Source organism: Triturus cristatus, chromosome 8 (assembly GCF_964204655.1).
Source record: "Triturus cristatus chromosome 8, aTriCri1.1, whole genome shotgun sequence".
In the NCBI taxonomy this organism is placed as follows: Eukaryota; Metazoa; Chordata; class Amphibia; order Caudata; family Salamandridae; genus Triturus; species Triturus cristatus.
This window is the reverse complement of record NC_140591.1, coordinates 881,938,078-881,947,339: the sequence shown is the minus strand read 5'-3', so window position 1 is coordinate 881,947,339 and position 9,262 is coordinate 881,938,078.

Below are 9,262 nucleotides of genomic sequence, written 5' to 3'. Positions count from 1 at the left end.
TACCCCTACATCACCACTATAATGGTGGACGGGCCGTACCCACTCCCTCAGAGCGTGGGTACGGCCCGTACCACCATTGGAGTGGTGATGTAGGGGTACGCGCCGTACCCACACCCTGAGGGCGTGTGTACGGCCCGTACCACCATTGGAGTGGTGATGTAGGAGTAAGCACCGTACCCACGCCCTCAGAGCGGGGGTACGGACCGCATCACCCGTACCTCTAGGGCACCAGTACATTAATGATACAAAGCGTACACACGCCACAAATGTTGGCTTAGGGCCTGGTGCAGCATATAACCAGTATATTGGGGTGTGTTCATGGCCAGGACAGCAGTGTACACCACCAAGGGTGCGGGTGGGTGGGTGTCTGCCTAGGAGTCCCAGCAGTGGACAGAGACATGTGAGGGGTGGGTGGCTATCACTCCCAGCAGTGGACAGAGACATGTGAGGGTTGGGTGCAGAGGAATACCAGCAGTGGACAGAGACATGTGAGGGGTGGGTGCAGAGGAATACCAGCAGTGGACAGAGACATGTGAGCGGTGGGTGCAGAGGAATACCAGCAGTGGACAGAGACATGTGAGGGGTGGGTGCAGAGGAATACCAGCAGTGGACAGAGACATGGGGGTGGGTGCCTATCACTCCCAGCAGTGGACAGAGACATGTGAGGGGTGGGTGGCTATCACTCCCAGCAGTTGACAGAGACATGTGAGGGGTGGGTGCAGAGGAATACCAGCAGTGGACAGAGACATGTGAGGGGTGGGTGCAGAGGAATACCAGCAGTGGACAGAGACATGTGAGGGGTGGGTGCAGAGGAATACCAGCAGTGGACAGAGACATGTGAGGGGTGGGTGCGCAGAGGAATACCAGCAGTGGACAGAGACATGTGAGGGGTGGGTGCCTATCACTCCCAGCAGTGGACAGAGACATGTGAGGGGTAGGTGCAGAGGAATACCAGCAGTGGACAGAGACATGTGAGGGGTGGGTGCAGAGGAATACCAGCAGTGGACAGAGACATGTGAGGGTGGGTGGCTATCACTCCCAACAGTGGACAGAGACATGTGAGGGGTGGGTGCAGTGGAATAACAGCAGTGGACAGAGACATGTGAGTGGTGGGTGCCTATCACTCCCAGCAGTGGACAGAGACATGTGAGGGTTGGGTGCCTATCACTCCCAGCAGTGGACAAAGACATGAGGGGTGGGTGCCTATCACTCCCAGCAGTGGACAGAGACATGTGAGGGGTGGGTGCCTATCACTCCCAGCAGTGGACAGAGACATGTGAGGGGTGGGTGCAGAAGAATACCAGCAGTGGACAGAGACATGTGAGGGGTGGGTGCCTATCACTCCCAGCAGTGGACAGAGACATGTGAGGGGTGGGTGCAGAGGAATACCAGCAGTGGACAGAGACATGTGAGGGGTAGGTGCAGACGAATACCAGCAGTGGACAGAGACATGTGAGGGGTGGGTGCATATCACTCCCAGCAGTGGGCAGAGTCACGGGGGTGTGTACATCATGATCAGATGAGCACAACTCCATGGGTGTATGTACGCATCCCTAATGTTCGACTATGTTGATAGTGCCATAACAACACATCACTGACAGCAGTGTCCCACTCCCATGAGGATGGATGTCCTTCCTCCACTGCATGACACAACACATGTGGGTGTGAGAACAAATGACACATGCATACCCACCCCTGGCGTATGCAGCACAATACACACACAGAGATCATGCCACAAGACTGTATAGTCATGTCAATGCCCACTACACTAAGAGAGCCAAAAGGAACACACACTGTCACGCACATCCCAGGACTGATAGGAATGTACGGGTGCTGGGACAGGCACCAAGATGTTGCCTCTCATGAAAGGAATAGGGTGGAGTTCCCACAGATACAATGCCCACAATTGTCAGTCAGGTGCCCAAATACCCTGCAGAACAAGTACCAATTGTGTGCTAGGCTGGGATAACACACATGCATAGTGCGGAAAATGCTGAATGTCGCCATTAAGGCATGACAACATACTCAATACACAAGTACAGTGACTAGCAAGGATGGCACAGACGATGCAGCCGGAGACATTGCTGAGCAGGCATGGCCATAGTTGAAGGGATCCGTCACCAACAAAGGAAATGTAGACCCAGGTCAGCACAACAAAAGTGCAACTCCCTGCAGGGAAGATGTCAGGTGCCACAGAGGAAGGAACACTCCTTGGGACAATGTCTCCAAACACAAATAGCACACACGAGCAAAGATACTTTGGAGAGACATTGTGATGGCACGCAGATACGATGGTCCACCCCATGAGCATCAGACTACAACTTGTTCCTGAGACATAACACATTACCACAACCCCAACTCCGGGACCATCAGCACACACATCAATACCTGAAATGCAATTGTGTTCAAAGTAAAAAGAAAATGCTTTATTCAGCATTAAATGAAAATGTATAAAAGGACACTATTTACAAAGGCACATGGCCAGTCCAGATCAGAAGTCCTTGGGGGGGACACATGGCCAAGCGTCTCCCCTAGCTTGCCTGCACATTAGAACCCTTAGGTTCGTCGACTGGGGGGGGGGGGCATCATGTGGGGAAGGACCAGGCACTGCAGGGACAGGTGGTGTAAGGGTAGGTGTGGTGGGTGCAGGGACGGAGGCCTCCACCACAGGGGGTGGGGCAGCGCCAAAGGTGGAGGTCAGCTCGGCGCAGCACACTGCTGCCAGGTCGTCCAGCGTCTCCCCTTCACCCGAAGAAAACACAGGCTCAAAGCAGGGGGGGTGTCGGAGTGATGGGGTGCAACGCTACTGGGGGAGGGAGGGGAAAGGGGAGGGACTCAACTCCCCTACCCGTGGAGTGCCGTTCCCGTTTGCGGGCTGGAGAGCCAGAGGGGCTGAGGCCCAGCACAGCCAAGTAGGCCTTCTTGTCAGGTTGTGTGGTAGGGGAGCCGAGGGGAGTGCCTTTGGAGGGACTGGGTAGTGCGGCATGCAGCCTCGGACTGTGGCTGCGTGTATGCCTGTGTGCCCCAGACCCAGTGGGTGTGCTTTCATCCCCCTGAGTGTGCGTGCCAGGAGGAGTGCGCTTGCCCTGAAGTGGTGGTGTGCTGCCTGTGTCTGGTGGGGTGCGTGCTTGGGAATGTCTGTGTGTGCTTGGGACAGGTATTGGAGTGGGAAGTGTGGATGGTGCAGGGGTAGGGGGGGACAAAGCGCTGCAGGAGACTCACTGCTGCCGTCAGTGAAGAGTCCATGGACCTCAGCAACATCCGTTGGTCAGACATCGCTGATGACATGCCCTCCATGTACGACACCATCTGTGTCATCATTCGGGTGTGGCCATGGAGGACATTCAGCATCGATGTCTGGCCAACCTGCAACTGCCGCAGAATGTCCACAGACTCTGCAGTGAGGGCAGCAGGGGGGACAGGGGCAGGGGGTGCGGTGCCTGGCACGAAGGAGACACGGTGTTGCCTAGCACGGACAGAAGGGACCGGAGCAACTGGGAGGACGGTGATGGGAATGGAGGGGGCGGTGATAGATGTAGTGCTGCTGCCAGGTGTCGTAGCAGCCTCCGCCCCCTCGAGGAGTTCAGCCTCGGACCCGTCAGTGTTGTCACTAGACAGGTCCTCCGCCTGACTCCCCTCGCCCTCCGTGCCACTTGCTCCCGCAGACTCGGCAGCAGTGGTGGCAGCGGTGCTGGATCCCTCCTCCACGTCCGTGCAGGTGTCTCCCTCGGTGTCCTCCGATGATGCTGTGAGCAAGGTGAAGATACAGAAAACCTGTATACAACAGACACATGAGTCCAAACAAAAATGTCACAGTGCATATCAGGAAATGCATCATGAGTAACATCTAGAATAGTCCGCACATATGTAACCCTGCACTCCCCAGTTGGTTGACCCACCATGCCACTTGGAAACAATGGAGATTATGACACAACAGCAAAAAACTTGATATCGAATTATACTGAGAAGCTAGTGTCTGGGGACAGTTGAACACAGCAAGACTATGAAGGCATGCCACCTCTTGTTCACTGTGAACGAAACAGTATTGGTGCACCCAAGGCCAAATAACACACCTCAATGCTGAAGGTGTCCCCACACTCTGAGACCTGTGAGTACTTTGGAAATCATAACCAAAAACATTGCGAGTCCTTGGGACTCACAACACTTTATACAATGTACATGTTTAGAATGTGTGAATGTGCCACTTTGTGAACAGAAGACACATCTGCCTGTATGACAGAAGTCACACAATGAGGTGCACACAAAAATACATTTACACAGTCATTGTATGAGCTGCCAGCCGAATTCTAATAAGCCACTGTAAAGAAGAAATGGGGTCTCAGTAAGTACATATACATGGCACCACGGTGGTCTGGATGACTTGACACTCGTAAGTTGGTATCAGCAACAACCAAGGACTTACACACATGCAAACACACTGTGTGAACATGGATATGTATAATCAGAAAACAAGTGGTAATCAAACTGTGCCTTTCTGTAAAATGTGCCAGCGTGTCCACGGAAAGTGTAAAAGTACTTTCTTTTGCACTTCCCTGGGAGACATCTGTCATGCAGGTACATTATTGTCCTTTACAAGCAACTAGCAAAAGGAAGCATATCGAAAATCGAGACATGTTGACAAGTGTAGTGAGTGCCAAGGTACAATACTGCTTGACTAAAAACTTGAATCATGCCACCTGTCACATGGTCCATCCGTACCATGATGACACAGTTGGCAACACATCTGACCCACTGCCTGTCATGTGGAGTGGCACACATGTCCAAACACAGGACAATGCATTAGCTAATGGGCCTGCAATGTGTCGGGATAAGGAGCACCTGCACTGAGGAGACACCCTCATGGGAACCAAGAATGTCCACACAGATAACAGCACACACAGACCAAACTACGTAGCATTTCGACCACACACTGGTGGCAAAAATGGATGAGCATGAGCCATGTATTTGCATTTTTGACACATGCTGCAAAGCTTCTTTAGTATCTTTATTTCGACTACAAAGAGTCATAAAAGAACAAAACACAGAAATAAAACATAAAATTGCTGATATACAATATATAATAGGAATACATCCTCGATACACAAGTACCCGAAGAATGAATAATTGTCGAATTTAACAAAACACAGAAAATGACCTTGAAAGCAATCCACCAATATTCAAAAAATCATATGTAGGAAGATGATCTCATTTTTCCAAGAATCTTCTTCTGATTTTCCACATTGCATCAAGGAACTAACAGTAAAAACGGTTAGTGATGATAAATCAGTTTTTAATATTCGATAAGCCTCCAGATGTTTCCTAAAGCCCCATTTTTTACATAGTGGAACAATCCACTTTCTCCTAGAGGCTGTGTACAAAGGACAGAAGAACATTATATGGAGATCATTTTCAGGCTGTTCAGTGCAAAGAGGACAATTCACAATAGATGGAGGGTGTCATCTGCTCGTAAGAGCTCGTATAGGGAGCAAATTATATCTCCATTGAAGGTATCATTTCCTAAGACTAGTGGGGTAGATGTCATTCAACACTGTCTCAAGCTTGTAATAATCTTTGAATAAAAGAAATGAACTTGTCATGGAGCCCAATTTATCAGCGACTAGCCAGGCCGACTGGTTACTTTCATGGCACAATCTGACCAGATCTTTACGGGATATAGTTTTTGAAGCGTCTTCTGGACTGGTCCACAAGGAGGGGCAACCCAGCCTATCACACTCTTCCTTTATATATTTTAACCAAGGGAGTTTTTGTATGAATTGGTATTTTAATAAATCCAAGAATTCTAGCCTATAGGTATTAAGTTCTGGGGTTGCCCAGAGACGCCTCCAATAGGTTAGGGGCTTTAGTCCTAATTCCAACTTTATTGATCTTATTCCTAAGTCTAACCTAAGGGGGAGAAGGGGAGTACTAATAGGAAGAGATAAAAGTTGTCGGAAACATTTATTTTCAATGGCCACCATTGCTTGTGGGCAATCATGACCCCACAACTCAGCCCCGTAAATTACTGCCCCTCTGGCCTGCATTTTGTAGATCTCGAGTGGCGAACCAATAGGTTTTATGTGGGATTTATTCCAAAATTTAATAATCCCCCCAATTTTTTGCGTTAGTTTTAATTGGGATTTAATCCGATGCTGAGTCCAGAGAAAATTCTCATTTACAGTCACTCCCAAGTATTCAAACATCTGTACTGTCTCCAAACTAACACCGTCAACGGTCGGGTTAGGGCGGGATTTTTTAGGAGGATTCAGGATCATAAACTTTGTTTTGGCCGTGTTAATTTCCAACCCCCTACAAAAAGAGACGAAACCGTCCAGAACTCGCTGGATACCCATCGGGGACTTGGCAAGTAACAGGGTGTCATCAGCGAACATGATCGCCGAAATCCCCGTGCCAGCGAGCTTAGGCGCGTCTCTATTGGGGACCGCACTTAAATAGGAAATGACTCAATTTACATAAAGACAGAAGAGGGTTGGTGCCAGGACACATCCCTGGCGAACCCCCCTGTTAACAGGGAAGCTAGATGATAAATTACCCTCTCTCCCGCACCTGACCTTAGCAAAATTATCAGTGTGGAGTCGTATTATAATGTTCAATAAAGGGGGTGGAATACCTAAATCGCACAAAACAGCCCATAACTTGGTACGTGGCACTAGGTCAAAAGCTGAGCGCAGATCTACAAAAACAGTATAAAGGGATCCGCCCTCAACGACGACCGTCTTCCAGAACAACATGTTCAATCTAAAGATCTGGTCGATGGTAGATACACTTTTCCTAAAACCAGCCTGGTAATGGTTCAAAATCTCAGACTCCTCGATCCAGTCCAACAGACGGTCCAAAATCAGCCTGGCAAAGAGTTTTTGGGCTACGTCAATGAGACTAATAGGGCGATAATTGGCTGGGAGGAGAGGCGACCCCTTCTTAAAAATGGGAACCACCTCGGCACCCAGCCAAGTATGAGGAATCTTCATGCCCATAGCAATTGCGTTAAAAATAGTTAAAAGATAGGGAGCCCAGACTCTTGGTTCGTGTTTGTACAAATCACCGGGAACCCTGTCGAGACCAGGAGCTTTGCCCGCAGGAAGTGCCGAAATGGCAGCCTGCAGCTCCAGCAGAGAAAAACTGATCGAATGGAACTCGGAGGCGTCAGTTAACAGCAGATCATCCAAGGGAGGGGCCATATTGAGAGAATCGCCCTTATATAAAAGAGTAAAATGATCCTCCCAAACTTCTGGGGCAATATTTGGAATGATTGCAGAGTCCGGAGTTGCCGATCCGGTAGTCACAATCTGCCAGAATCTGCGGGAGTCCCGTTCCGCCAAGGCAGTTGTTAAGGTAGCCCAGTTCTCGTTGCCCCACTCAAGCTTAGCATGGTAAATGAGATAACGGTAGACCCGTCGTCTATGGTTGATGAGCTCTCTACTATCATTTGCCTTTAGTGCAATCATTAATTCTGTCTTTGCCACTCTACAGGCGTTATTATACCATGGGTGCTTCCTGGATTGCCTTTTCTTTGTGGGAGCTAGAGGATTCAGAATATCTGACAAATTAGTAAAAAGTGCATTATTAAGTGCAGCGGTTTTTCTATTAATGTCTGGGATAGATTCATAGTCAATGAGGTCAGCCAATCCTTCCAGAGTTTGGCTAACACTCACATAGACTTTGGATAGGTCTTCTGAATTTCTAGCTAATTTGGTCCATTTCACCCTACGTCTATTGTTAGAAAGGGCAAGAGTATTTGTATTATCCAATTGCAACAGAGGTTCGACCGACCCCAAGCCTGGTAGTGCAAAATCCAAAATCAAGGGGTTATGGTCACTTTCACCCCTAGAGAGGACCACAAAGTCCAGAACTCGCTTCCATTCCTTACATTGAACAAAGATGTAATCGAGTCGAGCCTCTCTGCCAAATATGTTAAAAGTAGGCTTCGGAGGATTGTCAGATTTTGTTCGCCCGTTACATGCTCTGATGGAATGGACGAGCGCTAGGGAGGTAATTTGAACAGCCAGTGGGGTCCAGGATCTTACAGTAGGACCAACCAGATGTGGAATTTCCCAAAGGTCATCCTCGTCCTGATTTATAGCATCTAATAGACCCTCAAGAGGTTCAAAGTGGGAATTAAAATCTCCACCCACCACTAATAGGGCTCCCTCAGGAATTTCCGACAATACAAAAGATAACACTTCCACGGCCCTTGATTCTGCCAAAGAACTGACCGGTCTGGAATAAACATTAATCAGGGCCAGTTGTGTCTTAGCCCGCCTTTTCAATATTATGCCCTGCACGTCATCAGACCCTGTATCCAAAACAGTAGCAGTGCAACCCAAATGAGTTGCAACCCAAATGGAAAGACCACCAGAGGGTCGGCCCTTGCCTCCCCATGTAGCCGGGAGAAAAAAGGAAGCAAACCCGACTCGATGATACTCGACCCTGGCCCATGTCTCCTGAAAATAACATATGTCATGCAGGTCTATAAAAGAGCCCCATATTGGACAATTAAGCTTATTGTGAAGGCCCGCAATATTCCAAGAGAGAATTTTTAATGAGGAGCGGCCACAGGTGGAGTCAAGGGGGTCACCGGATGAAACATCGGAATCTGGAATGCAAGTCGGGCCAGGATGGATGGTGTCATGAATCAGAACTGTTGGAATCCGTGCTTGACAAAGGGACTCGCACTTATCTCCATTGGAAGGGGTTTCAAGGGGGTCACTAGATATGACATCGACATCTAGATTAAAATTCGGACCACACTGACTAATGCCATAAGTCAGAACTGTCGGAGTCGGTGCTTTACAAAGGGACTCGCACTTATCTCCGTTGAAGGGGATTTCAGCTCGGAGTCAATCAACCTCCTCTAGAAGACTAAACCTATTATAACGGGGAAAATCATAAACTACAGGCTGGTTATACCATGAGTTGATAAACTTTCGGCTACGAGAGGTTGAACCCACCCTTGTCCAATTATCCACATTCCCGGTATGTGCAAGGTTATTAGAAGGAGGATAGAATGAAGAAAGTGCAAGGGGTTGAATAGATGAAGCTCCCTGATTCCCCTTCCAGGCAAGAATATATGACACGATCTTGGGGTTACTAAAATTCACCACAACGCAGTCACCCTTATGTTGCTTTATGGTATTACGCAACCAACTAATCCTCCTAACCATCAAAATACCAGCAGTTACAAATGGTGGAAGTGGCCTATGGGTATTTAACCAACTAGTGACTCTATTTTTTAGAGATTCGTAAG